General features: G+C 39.9%; 1 long non-coding RNA gene across 1 annotated transcript in view; it reads right to left on the reverse strand.

The window, feature by feature from the left end:
- LOC142595100 (uncharacterized) overlaps positions 1–26,893 on the reverse strand; it is a 70,942-nt gene that overhangs the window by 29,109 nt on the left and 14,940 nt on the right. Inside the window, exon 2 of the long non-coding RNA XR_012831711.1 lies at positions 1,641–1,711. This is a non-coding gene — a long non-coding RNA (uncharacterized LOC142595100). The remainder of the gene's footprint in view (positions 1–1,640; positions 1,712–26,893) is intronic.

A 26,893-nucleotide genomic window follows, 5' to 3' on the forward strand; every position in this document is an offset into this window, starting at 1 on the left:
AACATCTGTTTACCTAAATATCTTGCTTCCTACAGTAATGTCTAAAGAACCATGGAAGTGTGCAAGATTAGGACATACATGTATTAAAGGGCTCCAGAATATTCTCTCACCCTCCAGAAACTTGCATTTTAGAGGTTTCCGAAATCAGAAGACAGCATTGGTCCTCCCTGGATTTCCTTTCCAGGAATGTGTTCATTTTCCCTTGAACCCGTACAAATTTCCCATGTTCACAACATTCTACAGCAACGGGAAGAACAGTCATCTTCTCTTTACTCTGAGAGTGGCTTTTGTTGCCCCCTACTTCTCATGTTGTAGAAAGCACACTAGCATTACCTTTGCTATGTCTCTCATGACTTAACAGAATTCGATCAGATCTCTCCCTTTTCCCCCATTATTTTACTCCTTTCTAGACTAAAGTGTTCAATTTATTAGGCTGCTTCTGCATGAAAAATAACTGCATGCTATTCATTGTCCTTCTCACCCTTCTTTCTTTAAACCTTTTCCAGTTCTACTATCTTCCTTCTGAACCAGTGGAATGAGAACTGCACATGTGTGCATGGGGAATTTTTACAGTGACAGAATTTATTCTGCAACTCACCTTGCTTTTTTTCACTGTTACAGACTAATTAAAAGCAAAAACCTCCAATGACTATTACAAGTATTTTTCCTGATTTTTAATAGCTCAGAGCCGATTGCTATAAATGTAAAATCAGGTTTTTGAGGAGTTTTTTTTATCCTGGTCCATCACTTCACATTACCTATATTGACCTTTATCTTTTCATTTGACACATAATGTAACAACATACTCCTGTAATTCCTCAGGGAGACTGAAGACTAGGGCTTATCATGAAAACAGAGTCTTCTTGTTATTTTCCTGTTCCCAATCACTTACGAATGCTGATGAGCCTGGGTTCAAGACCCCTGCAGGACTTCCTGGAAATCGACTGCTTCATCACGTCTTGTTGCCTACCTTCTAAACCATTCATTTCAATGTATAAGGACTCTACTCTCATAGACCATGACAGCCTAGCAGTTTCAGCACTGAAATGTGGTTTCTGAAATATATCACTATGATTTTGATATAATTTCAGACTAGAAGATTTTATAATGTTTTTATTTGATTCCATTTAAGTGCATTTCCTATTACCAGGCTTCAGCATAAACAGGATTTTAGAATCATAGAATCAGAGAATAGTTTAGGTTGGAAAAGACCTTTAAGATCATCCAGTCCAACCACTAACCTAATACTACCAAGTCCACCACTAAACCAATTACGGGTAGAGTAGTAATTTCATGTTTTGCACATCAATTGTTCAGCAATAACTACATGACTTTTACTCCAAACAAGCAAGGTAACAAGGTAGCTTATTCCATCCTCTGCAGCTCCGTCTTCAGTGCTAAAGGCTTCTATGGAAGGATAGCCTCAGCGTACTGCAAACGCAGAATTCAAGTACACCGAAGAGAAGTATAACTAGGGACTGTTCACTCAACCAAAATTTGTTGTAGTTTTAATTTGTAAGTTACATTACTTACAGAACTTATGTAATTAAACACTTTAGCAAGAGAGACATGTATCACTGTATGTAGTTATAGTTCATATAGCAGCATTAAATATTTATAGCTATGCAGTTACAGTTTACCTGTCACCAGAATAAGTTCAGTTCATGGAGACATGACACTAAGGACAACTGAAATTTTGCTTGAAAGTCCCCTAAAAGCAAGAAGAAACAACATGCTTTAGCAGAAGATTGCTTCTGTCACTAGCTAAAACAAACTGTAAATTTCCTGCTTATAGTCAGAGAGACTGAGGAATAATTTTTACTGAAGAGAACTGGTTTTACAGCTGATTCATAAATCTGCAGATTGCACAAAGTCTCTGAATTATGCTTTGTCAGTAAGTGGAAACTAATGGTTTCTCCTCAGAGAAAGACACTTGTATTCCTCCACAGCCTACAGCTGTAGTTCACATACTGTGGCAGAAAGGGGAAGGGCAAGGGGAACAGAGGAGAACAACGGGAAAGGAAAATGAAGAGGAATTGTGGAGCTCCTCCGTTTTCTCTGCTCTTACATTTTGCGAGGAAAACATATTACATAAAGATTATCAACTTTAATTCTGTGTTATAATTTTACATGTATTTTTGTAAGGAAGTTAAATCATTAAACAACTAAATTCACAAAAAATAGTGACACCAAAATTTACCAGTGTTGCCAATAATTTCCAGGGAAGTTCCTCTCTCAGCTGATGTAAATAATCATAGTTGTACTGAATTCTATGTGTCTTCACTTCAACTCTTTCCAGACAATTTTAAATCAATGACTGAAACACCTAAGTTTTGCGTGGTTCATCTCAACTGTGGAATTCAGAACCATTTGCTAAGATTAAATGTACCACAACACGCAGGGAACAAGGCACTCCAGAGCAACCATCGTGCCATGTGGAGGGAAGTTTAACTGGCTCAGTCTGACCAGCAAAGACTACCCAAAAAGTGGCAATGAGGCTAGAGCATATCTGAAATCTTACAGCTCACTGGGAACAACTGGGTATTTTACTCAAGTCAGTAAGGAAACATGTAGGATTCACAGCCTGGAACCACTCTCTCAATAGTAGGCACCTGCAACCTCGTTCTAAAAATTCTCTGTAGCCCCCATTCATTGGAACGGTGGCAGTGAATGCAACTGCTCACACTACAGCGTACTGCACTCAGTTTTTATTGCAGGAAGCAGGAGGCACAAGGTGAATTTCTTCTTCCTGTAAAAAAACTAATAACCCACATCTCTCATCTTCTGAGAGAGTGTTCTAACTGCCAACCTGTTACGTTAGGAGTGGGCACTAGTGCAGAGCAGAGCAAAGCCAAGCCCACCGCATTGTTTCTAAGGACCTCTAACCTGCAGGCCAGCGTTAATTGTATTCTGAGAACACCTGCTGGATGCAATCCTTTTGGGATTGCGAGAGGTGATCGCCACATTTCTAGAATCTGATCCCATTTACCTACTGAGAAGCTCAGGGAAGGCACAGAATTCATAGATTCATAGAATAGAATTCTATAGATTCATAGAATAGAATCATTTAGGTTGGAAAAGACCTTTAAGATCATCCTCATGGCTCTATGTATTAAACAGCCAAGCCTTTCCAAGATTGCTGCGTCTCTAGGGACTTAATTAACTTTAAAATGAAAGATTAAGATGACAGCTGATGGTAGTGCAGTAGATACGCGGAGGGTTTTCCACATCGCTATTTTAAAATTAGGTGACCAAACTTAGCCCTCTGATTTTTCTGAACTTTGAATCTTGCTCTTTATGTAAAGTCTTTTGAATATGAAAGACCACATACAAATGCCACCTGTTATCTGGGCTGGACGGGAGGTGATATTTTTGGCAGCATTAAATTTTTATAGAACTTCCTTATATCCAAGATTCCTTAGTATTTATTTTGTAGTTATGTGTCCATGTCCTCTGGGAGTCTCGGTCTGAGAACTTTCTGCCATGGTTTTGTTTGGTATTTGAATTAACATTCAGTTTCTTTTTTGTGTCATGGAGTCATGCCTCCCCCAAGACAGAAGTTTGGGTTTCTTTACCCCTCTTTGGAGAACTTATTATCTGGCATTAATCCCCTGAGACTACAGGTTAACATCCTGGCATATTTAAAGCCTAAAATTTGAAAACAATCAAGTGAGCAATAAAGGTGAAACATGAAACTATCTGAGAATAAACGTTACATTGCTTGATCAGCTGGCAACGTTTCAGGAACTATATGGAATTTGTTCTCATCTCCTGGTGGCAGTCAGTGATATTTTTTTTTTTTTTCCCCCAAGGGAATGACTATAGGGAATTATTTGCTAATGCTAGATGGCTAAAATATACCAGTCTATCAAAAGTTGAACCTGGTGATCTGCTACACTGCAGTTTCATTTTGTAACAGGAAAGTCAATGTTCCTCAGGATATTAACTCCTCAGAAATGTCACTCCGTAATTTGTTTTTTCTTGCCTGTAAGGACGAGTGCAGACTTTAAACATCCTTTTTTTTTTTCTTCTAAGTGGAAGACACTGCAGAATTTCCTTCATTAAACAGCATATGCAAATAAGAAGCATAACTTCAGAGTATCCAGAAACAGGAATGAAAATCCACAGTTGCTGTGTCTGGAGGGCTGCAGAACCACTTCACCCACAATAAAAAGGTGAAAAAGAAATACACTCCAGCAACCTGTGATACATAACCACATATTTACATTTCAGTCTAATAATTTTTGAAGAGCCACAGGTATACTCTAGACAACAGACTTCTTTACAGGAAACAGCACCCAAAGAAAACCAGAGAATGCTATACATCAGGTTTGCTATCCTTAACTTCCTTAATTGCTCTGACTGCATCTGAAATTACTCCATTACGCTGCTTACTGTTCTCACTTTTAAGAATTTCAAGGGACAGTTGAATACTGTGAAATGTGATTGCAACTGTAATAAAAATAAAAGCAATACCTTCAAAACATTGTCTTAAACGTCTGTGTAACAGATGCTGATGCTTTGCCTTAAGGTTAAAATGGATGCATTCAGCATCTGCTACTGAGTCACCATGACAGAGATTAGAACATTATGTTTGTGTTTAGATTATCTGCTATAAATGCATCTGGGTGACTGTCCTGGGATAAATGTGATGAAATCTGACATTTGTGTCCTATCACCTTATTGTTATCTGGTCCTCACAGGGTTTGCTGGCAATTCCATAACTATCTCCCCCATTCAACTAAACGAAGGGAAGTAAGAAAATGGAAAAGGTCAGACTTCTGAAGTAATCTTCACCATGCGCTTAACATTTACATCATAAAAATTAATGGAATAACTGTAACTGCAGGCACACAAGACAAAGGACAGAAGCTCTTTTTACTTTGTGGTGCAAGCACCTTCTCACACAGAATCTGTCACTGATTCTTTTCCCAACTGCATGAGATTTATTTCCCATTCTCTTTCAAGATGCCAGCAACCCAGCCTCTAGCTAGAGTTTGCCAAGACAACTATTTTTGACTTCTCTGGATGAAACTGTTGCATCACATTCTAAACTCTTGCTCTTTCTACCATGATAAATCATAGAATCATAGAATGGTTTGGGTTGGAAGGGCCCTTAAAGATCTCTCTAGTTCCACCCCCGCTGCCATGGGCAGGGACACCTTCCACTAGACCAGCTCGCTCAAAGCCCCATCCAACCTGGCCTTGAACGCTTCCAGGGATGGGGCATCCACAACTTCTCTGGACAACCTGTTCCAGTGCCTCACCACCCTCACAGTGAAGAATTTCTTCCTTATATCTAATCTAAATCTACCTTCTTTCAGTTTAAAGCCATCACCCCTTGTCCTATCACTACATGCCCTTGTAAAAATCCCCTCTCCAGCTTTCTTGTAGACCCCTTTCAGGTACTGGAAGGCTGCTATAAGGTGTCCCCGGAGCCTTCTCTTGTCCAGGCTGAACAACCCCAACTCTCTCAGCCTGTCTTCATAGGAGAGGTGCTCCAGCCCCCTGATCATCTTCGTGGCCCTCCTCTGCACTTGCTCCAACAGGTCCATGTCCTTCTTACGTTCAGCTCCAGAGCTGAACACAGTACTCCAGGTGGGGTCTCACGAGAGCGGAGTAGAGCCGGAGACTCACCTCCCTCGACCTGCTGGTCACGCTTCTTTTGATGCAGCCCAGCATACTGTTGGCTTTCTGGACTGCAAGCGCACATTGCCAGGTCATGTTGAGCTTCTCATCAGCCAACACTCCCAAGTCTTTCTTCTCAGGGCTGCTCTCAATCAATTCTCCACCCAGCCTGTATTTGCGCTTGGGATTGCCCCGACCTTGCAGGACCTTGCACTTGGCCTTGTTGAACTTTGTGTTCAGAGAAACAGCAGTGTGCTGGACTAGATTTGGAGTGCTGGAGATGCATGCAGGTTTATAGTATCACGTCTGCTAAATCACTAGGAAAAAAAATACTGCCAAATTTTCATCCAGCCTTTACTGGGACACGGTATTAGTCCACACATAAGTAAATGCAAAGCTGTTCTGACTCTGAAGTATTCAGAGAACAAAACCTTCTTAAAACTACTGGGCCCAAACAGATTGACTGTTACTAGCATTTCCTTTCTCGTTATGCCAGTACAAACCACGGTTGTCAGTGGGAGTATGAAACATTTGTTAAGTACAGGTTATTGTATTGTAGTTTAACGGAGTTTGCCTTCTAGTGAACTGGAAGCTCACCTGCCTGCCATGAAGTCCAAAGACAGTCATGCTATCTATTTCACTGAGGTAAAACTGGACCCTGAAGTCTGAAAACTGCAATATTTTGTGTGGTTCTGACTACATACCAAATAGCCTCAGCTTCCAAAATCCACTTTGCAACAGGAGGCCTTTGAACAGGTGCTCAGTTCCGTATGTGTCAACCAATCCGTGCTACATTCAGAGCCTTTTTACCATTGTGTAAGTGTGACATTTGAATGTGAGCAGATAAAACATCTGGATCCTTTTGTTTTGTTACTTGCATCCACAAACCAAAAGCTGCGGCAGAGCATTTTATGCCTTTAACAGAGTGGGGTGGGGATAATTTGTGGCTATTTTAATTATGCCAACTTAATATGGGATTTTTTATATGTATCAACTTATGTCAGCATGTTGCGAAGTAATTCCAAGGGACAGCCTGAAAATGTGGTATGCAATCACTTACATCCAAAAACATGGCCATCTTACTGCATGAAAGGACTGAAAAGAAACGGAAAAAGGCCTGACCTATAAAGGAAGTTGAACTCCAATGAATAAGCAATGCTGCTTCATGGAGATCCTCCAACAAAGTACTGACAAGATCCGGTGCTCTCAACATAGATGATGAAGGCTGACAGACCTCTATGACTTTGACAGAAATTACAAAATAATGGAGAAATCAGTGCAATACCTCTTACATAATGGCCAAAGGTTATCAGTAGTAGCCCAAAAAAAGACATCAAACACATGATAGGGTACCAAATGCAATCTTATTTGTGCAGCATCTTTAAGTCAACACCTACAGTTGTCTAGGACAGGCAAACTCAGACCAAGGCAACAGAAGTTGAGGCTTCTGTCCTAGGGTCAAGATAACATTTAAGCAAGAAGCGACAGCTTGCTTGCTTTTTTGTTAGCTGGGAGCTAATGTGAAGGTACTATTTTAGTTTTCAAACATCCTCGCTGAAATACACTCAATGCTAAATTGAGAAGTGTCCTTGAAAGCCTCGGAAGTGAGGAAATGAGCAGGAGTAAATAGTGCCTCCCTTTTGACATGTAGGCTCATGGAAGCTTTTCTGAAACGATGACAATTAGGTAACAAGATGCAAACACTTACAAGGGGTTACCTGTTGTGAGGGAAAACTACGCAGAACCACATCTCCCTTTAAAAAGCTTCCTATTCTAGTGATTTACTCAGAGATGGCAGCTTGAAAGAATATGGTCTTCTGAAAGTGCCTGCTGTAGAGCACAGCCTGAGAAATACACACAGAGCCCTAATTTCTAATATAAACACATTTTAATCTAAAGCTGTTTGAGAAGTTAGACAAATGCTTCAATTTAGCATGTGTCTATCTCAGTACAAAAGAACTCTAACTGCTAGAAAGCTCTCAGAAGATATTACAGGAGCCGCCTCTTCTCAGAGAAACTGGAGAAGGTCACACCTGAAAACTCTGCCAAAGAAAAGTGTTGGAGACCTTTGCAGCAGGTGAAGGAAAATGATAGTTCAGGTAAGGAATCTGTCACAAATCTGACGCAAGCTCCAGCATGATAAAAGAAGGCATGAGACAATTTGTCTCTGAAAGTGTTTGTAGTGTCAGCCAAATCCATTCTTCACACTGCATGAGCTACAACAGAAATGGGTAAGGTCCAGTTTTGCAAAGTGATGCATTTTGACTGTGATGGTGCCATAGTGAACATTTCACTTTAGTGTCAGCTTTGTAAAACTTAAAATCTGAATTATCTGTCCTTGCAGTTTCTTTCCTACAATAGTTTCCAGTGTGGCCTACTGGCTTTAACAACCAACATAACCTGCCACTTTCTAGGGGCACTAGTTATCACTTCGTTCTTCAGTTTTACAATGCAAAACAAAAATCTGAGAAAAAAAAGTAGCTTATGAAGTCCGCAACAAGAATAAGTTTTAATATAATGCATTAGTTTCTTCTCGTTCAATTCTAGTGAGGACAATATGATTCCAGGAATGTGTTTGGTCCAAAAGTTTCAATGTCACTGAAATCCTAATCTTTAGAAAACACTGGAAGATGAACTTTGACTGTATAGACCTTTAAATAAAAATAGCATTTTTACTAATGTATTCTTCCCAAGTGCCTGCTTCTTCCTCGTATGTTTCCCATCCTAATACTGTATGTTTTTGCAGCTGGCAATTGACACTGCCAATGAGCCTTTATGTTCAATGTTATTTAATATATTCCCATCAGAAAGCTATTTTTACTATTCAATTTCAGTATCTTCTTGAAGTGTCTTGCATATAATGTTCATATTTTAATTTGCATTTTTTCCCATAGGATAAGTAAATAAAGATTCAAACAACAATATTGAAAGAATTTAGGCTTGTTTGCTGAGAGAAAGAATTTTATAGAATGGAAAACTGCTTTGTTTCACTGAAAATAAAGGAAAAAATGCAACTTTATGTTTCAGATGGCTATACGGGAGATAACCGATACAGCACCATCATAATGGGACATTTGCATTTCATTTTATAGGTATGGGAAAATAACATGCTCAGTTATCATTAGAAATGGTAGGATGAAAAGTTCGCAAAATATTGTCCCATTCTATAGAACAATCAAACAGCTACAACTGGCCCTTCAAGAGGCAGTCTGTGTGGATCTGCGCGCATGTGCCATTTTTCCATGAAACTGGCATTTCCTGGCCGAGCACTACGTGCTGTGGCTAGACCTGTGCCACCCAATTTTCCCTTAATGTTTCAGCAGCACGCTTGCAAGGAATCACACATCACATAGTCCTGTGCTCTGCTGTCACAGTCGCAGGGCGATGCGGTGGAAACCTTCAGGCTCGCACCTGGAGGAAACACCAGCCTGTTCTAGGGCTCAGGACCATTCTTTGTGCCAAGGGCGTTTGAGTTCAGTGCTCTCCCAGTCCTTTCTAGATCTTCACACATACAAAACCCAAAACACCTAGCAAGATGGAATCCTTTCCACCTGAGAGTACAGCAGCTGCATAGACTACAAACGATTCTTTCATCTACGCTTCAAATACACTTTGCTCACGAAACTGTAATTGGCATTTTGTCCATATTGCTCAAAAAGCTCACAATAGCATGGGCTGATTTACAGTGTTTTCTAAAGAGCAGGTATCGTTTACATATGTTTGCTCAGGACATACCTACCATTGCTGCATTACAGTAAGATGTAAATTTCCTTTCTGCTATAGTCTACTAAATAAGCATACTCTGTCCCTCCCCCTTGGACTGAGAAAATTTTTATTCACACACAACCAGTATAAAAATACTGTGACCTCTTTAACAATCTTCAAGCCAATACTTTCTGCTGAATTGGAAAAATAATCTTATGTGGCTACAGAAATAATGTTTGTGTTTTATCAGTGTTGTTCCCGCCAAAGGCTGGATTATCTGTTTCACATCCATTTAAACACAGGAAGGTTATAACAGGGCAGACAGCAATCTGGACTTTATTGGCTGGGAAAACTGACCTCATAAATCTGATTTGATACATCTGTCCTTTCGGATGTCTGCATATATGCCCATGTATCCAGTTGGCCATGTGCCTGCTCAGTGGTAGATGAGCTTCTGTGGCTACTGCACAGAGGATTTTCCATCTCCCCCTCTCTGCTACAAAAATAAATATATTGAAAGAAGTGCAGAAAGGAAGACGTGTTTATGGTTGCTTGTAGGTGCTTAAGAGAGACAACATACTGCTATGACGAATGGTCAGGAAGCAATTCAAACTACCTAGAGCAATGTTGATCGTGTCTATCCATCTGTTGCTGGAAGCAGACACCGATATTACTCTCTCTGGCGTACTTTCTGAGTACGCAGGAGAGTGTGAATGGCGTACATCACTACACAGTGTTGCAGGCCATCTCACATCCCAAGTACCTTACAGGAGCAGAACTAGCACTGTATAACTACAAAATAGATATTACGATGTAACAATTATTCCAGGCACATGAATTTGCTGAATTGCATTTCCTGGGTGAAATGTTTCAGTTTGTTTATCACCAAAGACAGGTGAAGTCTGTTGCTCTACAGCACAGTGCAGATACATAACAGCGAGTTTTTTGAAGCGAGTCACCAGCAATCCCTTTTCCCTCCAGTGTTCTGGCCATGCCATTTGTTTTCTATCAGTAAACCAATTTAATATAATTAGTGAATACAACAGAAAGGAAAAAAAAAAAAAATAAAAAAAGCACATTTTGCTCAATGTCTTTTAAAAATGAAGACTGTCAATCTATTTAAATAGAAGTCCCTATACCAATAGGCTGTTTTTAAAACAGCTCATACTAGCTCAGGAATGTGTTTTCTTCTTTCTGTTAACTTCACTGGTCTCTAGGAGCCTTGATGTGAAACTTCAGAAGTGCTGCTGTTATACTCTATCTGGAAAAGTGACACTATGTGATAGAAGTAGGAACAAATTAAAAATTCAATATTGTCATTTTAGAACATTTCCCTCCTGCCTTAGATTTTCTTTTTTGATAGACACATGCATAATTTCATGATTGATAAACATTTCTGTTCCAAATGTCTGACTTAGTTGCTAGATGCATATAATAGCAGTAAAATATATACCTAAGAAGCCTGGCATCTGAACTGATTTATGCTTGTTTCAGGCACTGCTGTTGAACTTCACAGTGGGAGAGTAGAGGATTAAAAAACAGATTAGCCTCCATAATATGGATGGATTTGGCAGTCCAGCTGCTTAGAAGGAAAGCAAAGAAGAATAGGCTCATGCTACTGATCCAATCTTCAGCTATGTGCTGAGAGGACACAGCACTTTGATCTGATTTTACAATGACTCCACTTCCCAACAGCTCTTCTAGTAGTGCAGGATAAGATAAGAAGATCATGGGAACAGCAGCTGATAGCATAATCCACCCATTGATTTCTTCTCCCTGCTTACTCCCTGTGTTTAAATTGAATTTTGTGGTTCAGCATTGGTTTCAGCCTGTGCTTTCCGAGTCAACTAGAGTACAAAGTAAAGCAATGGGAAAAATCAAATTCTTGAATTTTGTCCAAATAGAATTGGACAAAAATAGACTCAAAGATTCTCATTGCAAATTTGACTCTGGAATGAAGGTTGTGTTGGCTTTTTTTGTTCTGGTTTGGGTTTTTCTCCTTTTCACTCCTTGCAATAAGGGCAATGTGAAAAGGAGAATGCTGGGAAAGAGAAATTTTCTTGTTCCCAGCCAGCAGGTTAAAAAATTAAGGGAGCTGGAAGTTTTGAAGAACTCACTTTTGACACACAAGTCACAGAAGAAACTTAGCAGAGTGGGACAAGTTTTTGTCAGTCACCTCTTACATAAATACTTTCTTTGCCAGTTATGCTAGAACTCGGTTTGCAGTCTCTCATCAATGCACTATGTAAATGCTAATAATTTAAATGCTGGACATCTAAAGGCATTACGATGTTAAATATAATTCTAAAAGAAAGGGAGACATTTTAAAAATACAGATGAACAGTTCACTTCCACTCCAGCACTGGGCAGAGTCTTTACATGCCCTGCCTTCCCCATGCTTAAGTAAAGCAATAGTGTTTTCCACCACTTTGAGAACATGGTCCTACATAACTCTTTCTTTCTGCTTTACCTGGAGAATGCCTTTAAGAATCTTGGAGTTAAGATTTACAAACCTGGATGATGATTTGTTTGACTATTTACTAACAATGAAGACTATGGATGATAAGCTCCGATTCAGTATCTCCCTATTCTCTAGCATCCCATGCAAACTGCAGGTAACTAATGCCCTTTCTTCTTCAGCAGAGCTGTCACAAAAGCATGGTTTCATTCCAAAAGGACAGTGTGTGAACAGTGCTGTATACTTTTTCAAAAGTTCAAGTGGCTAAGGAACTGATAGACCATATATAAACAGAAAACACATGATGGAAAAAAAAAAAGGCGCGCACACAACTTTTCACACGGACCAGAAGGCTGTACAATGACTTAGGGCCCACTGAAAAGCTGCACGCATAAAATCAAGATTAGAGCTGAGGAATAAGGGAGGCACTCTTTGAATATCCTGTAAGTTACCCTGGACCTCCAGAACTCCTTAGGAGCTGTTCTTTATAGGAAAACATTAAGCGTATGTATTACATGAGATTTTTAAGTTTGAGTTTTGCTCTTAATATAGTAACACTTATAATTCCTAGGTTAATTTCCAAGCAGAATTACTTCACCCATCTGACAGCTTGCATTTGGAATGATACAAATTTTGGAAAGGCTTATGGAATGACAAATGCAACGTAAAATTGTATTTGCTTGTCCCGAGGAGAATAGTAAGAAGAGGAAAACCCAAAATACCAACTCTCCCTTTTTGCATAATGAAGAATAGTTTTAAGACACAATGCGGTTCAGCGTTTCAAAAGAATCACAGCATAGCAAGGAGAATGGTGCCAAGACACACAGCAGAATGGCGGGAACTCACGCAGTGCCAAGCCTTTAACACTACAGATCGTGGATATTCATGTAGAAGCCAGGCATGATGCTATGCACAAGGCAGCTACACGTCCATGTCTAGTCACCGACTACACTGCGTGGTCTTTCAGATTACAAAAATGAAGACAAAATGAGGCAAGAGCCTTCAGCAATACTGATTACCTGCACATTTTTCTAAACAGCAGTCACAGGATGGACAATCAAAACTCCTTTTTATGGCAATGACTGGTCAAGTCTTATCTTCTTCATGTTTGAAAGAGGATATGACATGTGCATTGCATTAAGGAAAGGAGGAATAAGATCAATATCTAGGTTAGAACCAGTAATTGTCTCTCATTTGGGGATTATCTGGTTTAAGTAGGGTTCTTCCTGCCATCCAAAGAGGGCCCACATGAGTTTCATAACCCGGGCTCAAGATGAGCTAGCCAAAACACGTGCCTTCCACCACTGCTTCCAGAACAATATTCTCATTGAAACACTCTGTACTTCACCAGACCCGAGGCAGTGCTAGCAAGGTAATTAACCCATTCATTCCAGGTATAAATTACTGTGCAAATCTCGTAGTGGTAACATATGCACTTCATCAGTAGTCTCCAATTTCTTCAATAGCACACAGAGTGAGTTTTTGTTTGCTGAGCACTACATGACCACGTTATATAAAGCTGCTGCTAGCAATATCAAAACATATTAAAAGTTTAACTAAGACAATGTGTTTCAGAAGAATTTGCTTTCTTTGGAGCTGGAATGTCCCCATAAAAAGGCATGATCTGTACTAGACTGAGCTGTCCAATGATCTGCAAACACTGCACATTGTGTCCTGGAGTAAACCCTGCTTTCTTCAAACCCAAATTGGTTTGGATTCCTCCTGTGCATGCAGAGAGCATTTTCAACTAATGCTACAGCTGCATGTCTCAAACCTGCATTTTGATTTGTATGGTTGACTTTCACAGATGTACTTTCACTTTATAGTATTGCAAGTCTACTCACAATGCCACAAAGCCTCTTCACAGTACCCCTGGGAGGGGGGTGTGTGTGAAAGTGTCCCTGAAAAGCATAGCTGTTCCACTACCCCGATTTGGCCAAAAAAAAAGGGGGTTCTTCCCCAAGAGTCTCCCTCTTCCTGCTAGCCCTGCTGAAAATACTGTTATTTATGTGGATCCGTGCAGCATACAAAAATGTAATTCAGCACATGCACAGTTTTAATTCCTCCCTGTGCCAACACAGACTCATGGTTACAAGCAGCCTTCAGCTCCTCCTGAGTGCCTCCCTCCCCATCTCACCTGGCTTCTCACCACTACTTCCCCTCATCCTCTGCAGCATCCCACATCTCTAGTACAGCTTACAGCTGTTTCACTGTTTCTCCTTAAAGCTTTATATACCCCAGTCTCCCCCACCTCCCCGTTAATACTTGTGGTCCCACATTAGCACACAAGGCAAGAACGTCCAGGACACATAAAAGTGAGTCAGTTGAGAGCTTCACTCCACTGCTGATAAAAGGTTGACGGATTTTAATTTTGCAAACTCTGAGAAGATTTACCCAGCAATACAGAGGTGAAAATCATGGTGAAGATGAGACAATGTCGGTATTATTGAAAGAAAAACCTGGTGCATGAGTGTTACAGTCCTACCAGGGGTTGACTCCATGCCTAGTTTTCCTCATAGCAAAACTGAAAAGCAGTGCCTTCATTCAGTTTTCAACATAGAATACTTCTCACACAAAGAACTACGCCTTTTGCTGCAGAATAACTTAACATACATAAGCACTCCCACACTGGCTCAGTCCAAAGGTAGTTCTGGCCTGGAGTTCTGTCTCCAACAGTGTCCAGAAGACGTGTAGAAAACAAGTGCAAGAAACAGAGCAAGTGCAGAGCAATTCATTCTTTGATATACCCTCCCAGTTTACTGCCTTTTTTAGTAGTAAAGGCAAGTTGTAACATTGGCAGGGAGTCCCAGCTTTGTACACTTTCACCAGTTCCATTGTTGTTACACAATACAGAGCTCAGGTCCCGGAAGACAAGTATGATATGAAACACTTTTAGAGCATTGCTTTAAATGCAATCATTTGCACTTCTTTTCAGCCTTCCCCCAAAGCCTCTTTAAGATTTATCACTAAAGACAAGAAGATACTGGACACAGAGATGGTGAAGAGCAAGTCCATCCTTTGAGTCTCCTGGTGTCAGGGCAGGACCCCTCCAAGTGAGCACATTCTTTAAGCTATTTTAAAATGTCCCACCCTCAACAGTCAAATGCATCTCACACTGATGTTAAGCCTATGTTCCTAATTTCATAGCAGGACTTCCTACTATATCCTTTGTCCCTCCCCGGGATAGTACTGAAGGGACTACAGCTGAGTACAGAGGCTAGGGTCAATCATAGCTAGACACTGAAATTTTTCCTTTGTGTGTGTACACATACACATAGTGAGAGAATACTTACAAATGCAGGGGATAACCCTCATGCTTTAAGATAGTATACATATTCTGATATCAAGTAAGAGAAAGGCAGTTTAAAAAAATTATTAGTGATGACTGGGCTCCCTCCAAAAGAGACAGAAGTAGCTTCTCTTAGCAAGGTGGAGTGGTGTTCAGCAGGGTGGACTGGTATCCGGTCTGAGACATAATTCACATGCCTGAATGAAAACTGGAGTCAAGGTCTGATCTTACTACTGTGAAAGCAGAAAGGCCTTGTCAGTATCTGCAGAATTTGAACCAAGAGAAAAACTAGGAATCAGCCTGACAAAGTGATAGCACTGCACTCTTCAATGAATAAAAGCCACTGCAGAAAAGAGACATTTTACACTTCATTGTTGTGAATCTGGTTTCTCTCAGGTTTGGATGGTTTCTCTCAATCAGGTTATGAAAGCCTATGCGTCCCCAGAAAGTGGCAGTCTCTTCAAGCACATTTTCCTTTTTAATTAAAATAACATTTGAAAATAAAATTGCTCTGTGACAAGAATGACAGAACAGCAGCTGTAGTGCTGTAAGGAAGCGTAGCTTGTAGCTTGTAAGGACTTGCATAATGCAACACTAACGAACTGAAATATGCTGTTGCAGAATATCAAAATTATTTCTTCACATGGGCAAAGGGGTTCCTTGGTTCTTTTATGAACATTTAGTGCAACAGATGCTACTGTGGACATAGAAATCGTTTTATCAGATGTCACCACTGCTTGCAGATGCCAGACATCTCAGAAAATATGAATGCCTCAGAAATCACCTACACAAACCTTGGGGCACCTCTCTGCAACCACATGCTGAGTCTGTGTGCAGTTCTAGTCTCAGGAAGGGCGTAGTGGAGTTCAAAAAGGTTCACAGAAGGGCATGTAAAGAGATTAAGATGATGAAGTAGCTGCCTTATGAGGAGACTAGAAAGACTGTGGCTCCTTGGATTGCGGAAGAAGAAGGTGGGGCAGGACGTGATGAAGGTTTACAAAATGATGAAGTTGGTGGATAAGGTGAATATGGAACTGATGTTCAAGAAACCTGACATTACTGAAACTTGTGGACATTCATTGAAACTTAGGTGAGATCAGTTCAGAACACGTACAAGAAAGTACTTTAAAGAGAGGGTAAAGAACTTCTGGATACTGTTGCCGCAAAAGGTTGCAGAAGCAAATAGTGCCTGTAGGCTGAAAAAAGAACCAGACAAATTCACAGACAACAGGTTCACCCAGATATAAATGGAATCAGGGTAGGGATGTGCTTTCAACATCCCTACTTCAATAACTGTGAATAAATCTTATCACCTGCTGCCACTTCTGGGGACAAAGTGCATTTTATATTAATCTAATTCTGCTGTAGTCATTAAACACTCTTTTCTGTCCCTAAAGCTTTAATGAAAAAAAGACGAAAACACCAAAACCAGTACTTTTACCACAGAATACAGTCCAACAAAGCTAACACTTTCAGGTGTTGATATATCAAGAGTGGATAACAGTACTGTTTTTAATTACTGCCACGTAACAGTGCTAGGAACAGAGAACCATGTTTTACAGCAACCCCTAAGTGTGCTCCTCCTTAGATGCACAGAGAAGCACTGATCAGAGAGAATCCTGCAGATGGGATTCTTTTTCAAAGACTGAATTCAACTTAAGGAAATTAAATCTTGAATGACTGGGAGGCAATTTGTGGTTCTCCCCAAGGTATGGTCTCTAGCATGGTAATTGATTTATGGTAAAGCACAGGTAGCTTGAAAACTTTCACAGGGCGTGTTTGAGGAAATTTGCTGATATCGTAAAGCCCGTCCTGGTACCAGAGCTTGGACAAATCCTAGATGAACTTTAAAGCAGCCATGTAATACTTGTTATCACAGAGTAATTGCTAACTTTACCAAATTACTTTTTTTACCTCAACTCCATAGCTTGGTGGAATTTTCCTAGTTAGTACTTCACTCTCCTCTGTTGTGGCACAAATATTCTCTTAAAAACTTTCAGCAAAACTGCTGCCCCTGAGAAAGAAGTTTTAGGCAGCATGTTTATAGAAAAAGAGGTGGGCGAAGCAAGCTGGACCTCTTATGACCGTGTTCAGACCAAAGAGCAGGAAAAGATATTTAATGATATTTAATGAAAAGCCTAATTTTACACTTTAAAAAAAATTACATACCAGCAACTTAAATACTTTTTTGTCGTTCCTCCTCCACAAGATTTAAGCAATGGGGCAACCTTCCCTGATAGCACTGAGTTCTCCTCTTGTGGTCTACTTTATGACAGAAGGTCAAGGGACACCCTGAAATGTTTTAGAGCACACTGAAAAAAGTAGATACTTCTGTGGGAGAATCTTAGGCACGGTGCTCATAGTTCCTGTGATTTTCCGAAGCTGCTTGCTGTTCAGGGCCACTGAAGCCTCCCTTAAGAACGAGTACAACATGCTGCCTTGTGGGGATTGCCTGTAGGTCAGACTCTGATACACATCGCATTCAATGCGCCTGTGCCTCTGGTGAGACCTGCTGCTGTATATGAAGATTCAGTACGGCAAGTCTGAAAGAAGGAAAAATTCTGATATGATCATATGTCATTTGCCCACTAACGTGGCAAAAAGGATCAGTTTATAATACTCATCCCCTGCAGATATAAAATCTCTTAAGCAGCTGCCAACTCCCAAAAGTCATGAGCAAAGTATGGCTGTACTGGCAAATTATTCTCATTCCCGCAGCGCACGTTATGCACATGTGATGAAGCCAGACTCTGACAAGGAGACATAGTTTCTACTAGAGCATAGTAGAAGAGTGGTAGAGAGCAAGAAGAGAAAACATGAGGCCAGCTTCACAGATCAGAGCAGAGAGGAGTCATTCCACACCAGAGTCGATACTCCTCTTTGGTCCCAAATCCTTTGCAGCCAGCAGAGGAGCAATGCTGGAAGCCATGGTTTCTCAGGGAATCTGCAAATGATAGCCTCACTATCCAGGTGGCATGTCCAGACCTCCTAAAGAATGGTCTAATTTCATGGTGAGATTGAGTGAGTCTTTAAACAGCTTTGAGCTTCACTGACAGTGCTGATACCCCCAAAAAAGGATACCACTGTCAGACTCTGTGGATCTTAGAAAGATTAATGCTAGCACAGTGTTAGTAGCATATAACCAGTAAAAAAAAAAAAAAAAAAAAACCACCAAAAAAAAAAACAAAACCCAAAAAACAACCAAAATCCAAACCAACCCCAAAACAGGGGAAGCATGCATTTTACTAGCTCTTGAAATGCTCCTGTCACGGAGATGAATATGAAAGGTACACCAGACCACGTGTGCTCCTTACAAAACTGCATCAAAGGAGCTTTTGTCCACAGAGAGAGACCTCATACAGAAGTTCACAACTAGTGAACTCCGACTGACAAACTCTTTATGGTTTCCAAAGAGAATTCAGACTTCAACCCAGCTCTGGTTCAGCCAAGTGCAAAAAGCTAGGTCCTGGGAAAAAACTTTGTAGCTACTAAGTGGAGTATCTTAAACTTTTTATCCTCACACAGAAGAGCATGGAATAAACATCTGAGTGCTGACTTTCAAAATACATAGTTCCTTTAATATTTTAAATAGTATATAAGCTCTCATTTGACCCTCACTGCCAACCAATAGCTGAGCGTTAATGAAAAAGGTGTACCAACAGAAGTGCAGGCCTTGTGTATTCCCGAAATACTTGTAGTTACTACATCTTTCCAAACAACTATCAGGCAAAATCTCTGCTGAGGCTAGAGTAATGCGAAGTTTTCACCATAGCTCTGCTCTGTCTAGATGTCACTGCCATTAGAATTACGTGCTCTGTCTGTAACAGCGCTTGAACAATCAACAGACATTTTGCTTTTAGTAAGCTCAGGCGTTTGAGATGTTTTCATTTATATCTTTCTACTGTGCGCTACATTAACTAACCAAAAGAGAAAGAAAAGATTAGTGCAAATCCCTTTCATAATTCACCATAAATGAATGTCTCTAATCACCGCTTGGTTTGAATTGCAGTGTATTGGAAATGCATCATGTACAGATCAATTTTCCGATGCACCCAAGCTACATTCTGTATGTGTTATTGACTCAACTGTGAAGCCATGTGGCAGAAACAGTTAAGAAAATGTTTACAGGAGGCTGAGTCCTACAGTAAATCAGTAATGAACTTGTTTGTCTGACCTATTTATTCATGACCCATAAGTGAGCTTCTGCTTTTTTCTAGTAACTTCTACCACACACATAATACTATAAAGTAATGCTACACGAACTAACAAAGACAAAATAGACCACTTAATTGCTGTATCAACTTTTTAATTTTTTGTAGCTAGCACAGGAAGAGAATTTGCATTGTGATCATTCCTTCCAACCTCCTGATTAACTTCTGCTTAGCCAAACATGGGTAAGCTTCCTCCAGCTGAGTATTAAGGGAAAAGTTTAATATCTCTTTACACTCAATTTAGCCCTAGGAAGAGAGCTCTCAGACAAGTTTACGCAAGATAACTATGTTTTATTTTCTGGAAATTTTTAGAACTGGAAATTATAAATATTCTTCTAGGTAAAACAGACAGTGTCTTACACTTTGAATGCCTCATTTGAGATGCTCAAAACTTTTCCTGCAGTCATATCAAAGCACTTCCAGGACCGCTAGGGGAAGTGGGTAATTTTTGATACATCTTTTTTTGCATAGAGACTTAGTATTACAAGGAAGTATTGAATGTAACTGTTCATACACACACATGTAAATAAGGGTCTCTGAAGAAAATAAAACTTATTAACCTCATCCCATCGCTCTATACCTTTATGAGATCTCTGAAAACTGTTTGATGATCTGTGGGCCCCTTTCTCAGTGACCCAACACCTCTCAAGTGCCAAGATTTTAGGAACAGCAGCCAAACCCACAAAGATTTCAGAAATAAATGAGGACTTTCATCATTTTGGACAGCTTTTTTCCTCAAAGAGTATTGCTTCTAAACAGAAAAGCCCAGCCACTTCTTCTCAAATGCCCTCCCTGAGACTTTCAGCAGCAAAAAGACACTGACTCCAGGAGGAATCCACCTACAGTCCTCACGCCCTCTTACAACCCTGAACATACCACATAAGCGTAAGGCACCTTTTTCATACACTGTGCCTCCTCCATGCTCCAGCTCTCTTGGGCAGAAGTGCTGATGTGGAAGGAAGAGCCTGTGACAATCCACAGTTGCTGTTGTGGGCCTTAGGGCAGCACCGAGCTCAGGCTGGTGGCCAGCACAGACAGCCCTGCACAGGAGAGCACACAACATGTCACCTGTAGTCACCACTCTCAGCAGGGCTGCTCTTCATTTTGGTCTGAGCACTTTTGTTTTCCTGAAATGAAATGTGTTAGTGCACTACATGGCAGTACTCAGGCACACGCTGGATTGATTTACTCTTAGGAGGAACTGGAGATATTGTTTAAGGAAACTCATACAAGAGACCATGGACTTGAAATTATTGTAGTAGAGGCAGAGAAATAACTGGATGCAAATCTGTAGAGAATCAGGATTCATTAGTTCTGTGCTCACAGAAGTTCTCCTTATGCAGCTGCTTCTCTGATTCCAGAGCACATCTTTTCCTTATTCAGCCTAACATTACCAGTCCCTCACCTTGTATGCAGTGACCTGCCAAAGCAACAAAATCCTCAGTTCACGGAGGATAAATGTTAAGCAACCGTGCACATAGTAAGACTTCTCTCTTTAAATCTGTGGTTCAGACCATGGATAAAAGAGAAAGATACAGGACCTCTGTGCAATGCTTTCAGCCACTCAGCTCAGAGTACAGTAATCCACCTGGGATTAGGCATTCTTCCGTACCTTGCTGGTGTGCCTGTAGGGCCACACCTACTCCAAAAGCTAGAAACAGTGTTTGTTTGGGATACGTGGGAATGTAAGAAAAGAGAACACAAGTTAGTGCTTTTTCCCAAGGATTGTCACAGCTGTCTGGCTTGCTTGCTTATATCAGCCTGCTGGTGTAAACTCAAGAGGTACAAGAACAAGGTACAAGAGGAGGATTTCTTCAAGACAGAAATAAGTGCTCGTGATACAGATTAAGTACAAACACAGTATGTTATTGATTACTATGTCCAAATGACCTTTTGTGACCACAGTTTTAAGAAAAAACAGGCAGCTCTTGCCAAGAAATCAATTGTAGAGATGCTAAACACAAGTGTACATGAACTCCTAAGTAAAGGGGAAAAAAGCATCTTTTTATATCTCTGTTTTGATCCTATTTGCTACAGTCACAATGGGCTATAATGCTCTTTCAAATTTTCCAGCTCAAAGTCCTAATCTGATGATATCCTAATGAAGCGAGACAAATGCTCAACACAAGAATAGCCTTGCATTTCTGCAATGAAATATGAAGCTAAGGCCAAATCCCGAGGTCAAGTTTTACAGGCAAAACCTTCAGAAACTCTGATGGCTGGCTGTGTAAATGAAGACATCACACTTTGCCCTGTGACTGCTATCATGTGTGGAAAGCATTTTTGTTTTAGAAAAACAAAGCAATCTGCATAATCCTGGCAAATTGGGAATGTAATTTTAGCACTTGCATCAAGCATTTGGTGCTGCAATTTCCTTAAGGATATTTCAGGCAATTTTAAATGCGCACCATTTCCAAGAAACTGTCTAGCACTGAAGCCACTGTTATCTTTGGCACTGTGGGAAAGAAATGTAAGGTTTGCCCACTAGTTTTAATAAAATATGAAGATGTGCTTGCTTCATGTTTAGAAAGCAGCATATCCATGTGGCAAATAAGAAACATTATTATCTCGAAGCTACTTTGCCTTCTTGCTCTATGCCTTTACATAGTACCTTCCACACATCTTCTCCCTCCCCAAAGGATTTTAAGGACAAGTCTCTCCAGATGGCTGCCCTCTTCTGGATGGAATTAAAAAATGTTCGATTATTTCCACATAGATGAAATGCAGTGGTCTGCTTTTCAGTGGAGGACGATTTAAATTTCTTCCTAGTGTAACCTCTAAGTAATCACAAAGGTTACACTATCACAGAATAAGAACTATGAAATTCTAAGGGGCTGCTTCATAATTCTCTACTTAGCCAACTTTTTTTAGATTAGAGTTTTTATCCAACTTGCCTTTTTTTTGGTATCTTACAAAATTTTTCACTTTTGCATTTCTTTCCTGTATGTATCAGTGCTTAAAGCACACTGTTGTTTCCTTGTGAAGTACTTAATCCTCTTCCACAAACACAATGGAAAACATTTCCTTATCTCTTTGTTGCTTAAGGTAAGCATGTTAAACACAGAATATTATGGCTGGAAGGGTTCTTATATAATCTTTTCCTCTGCCCCAAGTCAGGGTCAAATATTTCTTTGCTACTCTAGATCACTGTTTGGCTGACCCCTGTTAAAGACAGCTGATAATGGGGACTGCACAATTTTTGCAGGCAACCCAGTCCACTGCTTCACTATTTGACTATTAGCGTTCCTACAGGTTTGTTTATAGACTCACGACATGAGTAAAGGGCTCTAGAGATGATTTTCAAAAGGACCCATTCATCAGGGAGCTCGGAGTTTTTTTCTGTGAGCTCTCATCTTTAAATTGAGTGCAAGGATTAACGTGCAAAGTAGAAAGGCTGAAGACAAAATGTCCCTTAAAGAAGGTTTCAGTTCTTGACAGTGGAACCAGGAAGTTGGAGGTTTTTCTTGGTATTATGTATGCACAGTCGTACAACCAGTGCACGCTTTGAAACTTTCACTGCACATCTGTGCATCACTGCATGGACTAGGCACCAAGCCAAAGGCTGAATTCCTACGAGTCCGTGCAGCTCCCACACGTTTACAGCACTAGGACCCAGAGGGAGCTTAATTTCTGTGAGTCAGTGCAGCTAGCTGAGCCCTGAGAGCAGTGAATGAGGCTGGAAAGGCAGAGGGAATGTGAATGGCTCTTCTGGCTTGGGAAAGTGTCCACGGACTGGGGTGCTACAGACTACAAAACAGCTTGGACAATCCTCCGGATTCCCTGTACCCCCGGCGTCCAGTGATACTGCTCTGAGGTGAGTGACCCCACAACAGTCAGTTTTCACAAAGCAACTAATGCGGCTGTTGCACCAGTTGTGGAAGTTTGGTATCTTCAGAATTAGCCAATGTGTTTTTGCTGTACAGTGATTTTCGCTCTCTTGAGGAGGAACAGATCAGATGTCTTTGAAATACGGAGTGCTCGTTGCTTAAAAATAGCATTTGCAAGAAAAGCGTGATCTTCGTGAAACTGAAAATTGCATCTAATAATGCAGGTTAAACTGCACACACATCTGGAAGGTGTTCATAAAGCATTTGTGTTTAAGCTTAGAGCTTCAAAAACATCTTTCGTAAGAACAGCTTGATCTTAGAGAAACATAAGTATTCTTCTCATTCTTTTTATGCAGGTATATGAGAACTTAGTTTTATTTGCATTGTACAGCAGTTACACCTATATGAAAATTCTTTACTGTCTTTGTTCTGAATATTAAGGCTTACTTAATACTTTCCTTTTTTTTTTTTCTATGATAATTCTACTCTAGATAAGAACTCCCTTCTTTCTTTACTAATATAAATAAATAGGAATTCTGGTAAAACAAAGCATGGCTGGCCCAAGGCAGAAACCTTTTAGCTATAGGCAGAGAAGTAGTTCACTAGAGACCGTGTATCCTCTAGGATGTTCCCTTGGAAAAGCTTACAAACTCCCTGCTGCCTGCCTGTTAGTGACAGGCTGAAACTGACGGTGTTTATTGATTTATACCGGGTGATAACACTGTTTTATCTGATACGCTAGTCAGAGACAAAAATGAGGACCCCAGTCAGGGAGACAGAAGGAATTTGTGTGCTGAGAACAAAAAGTGTTTGTGCTTCAGTTGCTTTCTTCACTTTAAATTCTCCTTATATGCTCAAGAAGTTTTAGAAAAACAGCAAAAGTGAGCATGCTTGTCAGGCTGGTTTTTCCAAGTTGTCACAACTTCAAAGTTGCATTCTAACTGTTAGACAGATAATTTACGGGTGTTTTCATGCATTAGAGTATCACAATAAAGTCTTTTGGGCGCTTTTTTGCTAAGCCAAAATAAAATGTGACAATCATCTGCAAAAAGACAGACAGAAAGCTAACTTGACTGTACGCTCATGCTCTTTGCGCATCTGAGCTGTTTCAGATATTATGGAAAACAAGCTTTTTAAAATAACCCTGACAACTACCATTTCAGACATCTGTCTGAAACTCAGAAGGTTACAATATTTTCTGCACTTTCACAAAGAGGTTACAGTGATGGAATGAAGAACCAAATGAACTGGAGTGTTCACCTGAGTATGATAAGAAAGATTTGGCCTTTAAATATATTAATAATTATATATATGAATCATTTTCTAATAAATCTCAACAAGGTCTGGAGAGGAGCCCTCCTGGCAAATCTGTGTAGTAGAGTAATAGTGATTTCACATCTTGATCAATCCCAGCCACTCACCCTAAAGGGATCTGTCAGACTCACAATAAGGTAGTAAAGAAAGTAAGTGTGGCTTCCTTTTTCCCATCCTCTTAGCTAAGCAGTGTCCATTTTCTCAATCAAAAGCTTAAATTATCTTTTCAGATGTTTTCATTTAGGTTCAGTGGAGAATTACAATGAGCACAAATGATCATTCTAACCCATATGCTAAGTCAACAATTGTTACATAGAATAACTAGGCAGTCTATGTAATCAACATAAGATGTTAATTAAAAAATCAGGTTAGAAAAGTACCTAAAATATGTATTCAGATTATAATTTTCAAGTACACAATGTCTTTCTTTAATGGGAGACCTAGAACAAGGGTCAGACAGAACACATTTAAAAACTAGATTATTTCAATCAATAGGGTAAGTCCCATAAATTCCCCTACTGCTCCATGGCTTTGGCCATATAAAAATATTCCTTTAAATGCAAATTCTATTAATTTGTTTTCTGTTTCTTTACAAAATGCTTTCAGGACTAACGGAATATTGAATACATATTAATTAGCATTAATTGACTTAAGCTAAAGACATGTGGAAAAATATTGGTAATTTTAAGAAGTTAACATAATTCTACCATTTTTTTAGTCTATATTTTAAGAACAAACTCTGCTGATAAAAAATAAAGGGTTAATAATATTAATGCTTTCATTCCAAAATATTCAATATTCTAACACCAAAAGTCAATGCTGGATTGGTGGGTTTAGCTATCCTTCAAGTCTCAGTCCAATAAAAGCTAGTGAAACTCCTTTCCACCCGGCTACAGCAACGGTGACCTCTGCTGGCAATTGCCCTCTCATGAAAAGAAGTTTTAAGGGCTTGCTCAGAAAGTGACCATGAACTAAAACATTTATTAGATCAGCTGATACACTTTGAGAAATGTAAGATAACACCTCTTCCCACGAAACTTGCCTCATGGTAAAGAAAGTGAAAGGCATGTGTAACAATGCTACTACAACTACCTTTCTTTCACAGTAAGAAGGAAATTCTCCCTAGGCTGACTTTGACTTGAGCCCAGTCACAGAGGCCAATGTATTTGAGTATTTCTACGACAGAAGCATCTCCCGTTCAGGGACAGATGTCCTATGGGATGCATGTGGCTTGTTCTCCTGACACAATGCCCTTTGTGCAGCTCTGCTGAACTGATTAAATATTTGCATGTGTGTGTATTTATACCAAAAATTATGTGGCCAAGTAAAGCAAGATCATTTTTGCTGTTGCCAAGATAATGTAGTATCTATTAATGTGAGTTATGTGCACTCTTATCTATCCAGTTCCACTAATACTAAAGCTATGTAGCTTAGTTGGTGGAAAGAAAATCTCAGACCCTCGATATAAACCTATACTGTCCCCACATCCTGAATACTGACTGTAGTTCCGGTCATCTTTTCCCTCTCAGAAAAAGAATGAAGTAAAACAAGAAAAGATGCAGGATGATGAAAAGCCTGGAACATTTTCCATATTTAGAGAAACTACATAGATTTTGATTTCTAAGTCTGGAAAAGAGATGGCTGAGGAGGGCTATAATGAAGATACTTATAGTCATAATCATCCTTGAGATGTTTAAAAGGAAATGGCTGTTTGCTTGTCTCCCAGTTCAAAAATCGAGGAGCGGGAAATAAAACTAGCAGGTGGCAAGTTCAAGGCAAACAAAAGAAGGTGGTTCCTCTCTCCATGCATAACTGAGCTATGGAATTCCTTTCCACGGGATATTGTAGTTCACAGGGGTTCAGAAAGTAATCAGACATACTAAAAGCGAAGACACTACCTGTGGTTCAGGAAATCTGTGATTCATAAATGACTGCTGAGTAGGAGAGTACACCAAGGAGGTGATCACCATATGGTTGCCCTATTTGTATACCACTCCCTAACCATTATTAGCTACTGCGGGAGACAGAATACTGACCTGGATGAACTTCTGTTCTAGTACAGACACCAGACCTTCTCCTCAGTGTTTCAGCCTGTCAAATACTTGACCTATCCTAGCAAAAAGAAAGATTACTATGTAATATTTACTATGGATTGATAGTTCGCTGATGAAAGAATGGTGATTCTGGCAAAACAAAAAGGTAAAGATAGCATTCTTTAGTTTTATTTTTGTTCAAGAATTAGGTGTAGACATGTGTTGTGTTCATGTAAGTTTCCACTACAGAAAGATATTAACGCTGAGACTGCAGGTATTCAGGCAAATCGATGTCTGAACAGATTATGACTGAGATACCGGCGAAAGGCCTATGAAAGCACATAACCGGTTGATCTTCTCAAATTGACTGAAATATACTGTAAATGGGAAAATACAGTTTTATCTCATATTAATGCTGAGACTGCAGG

The sequence above is a fragment of the Pelecanus crispus genome, chromosome 17 (genome assembly GCF_030463565.1).
Source record: "Pelecanus crispus isolate bPelCri1 chromosome 17, bPelCri1.pri, whole genome shotgun sequence".
NCBI lineage: Eukaryota > Metazoa > Chordata > Aves > Pelecaniformes > Pelecanidae > Pelecanus > Pelecanus crispus.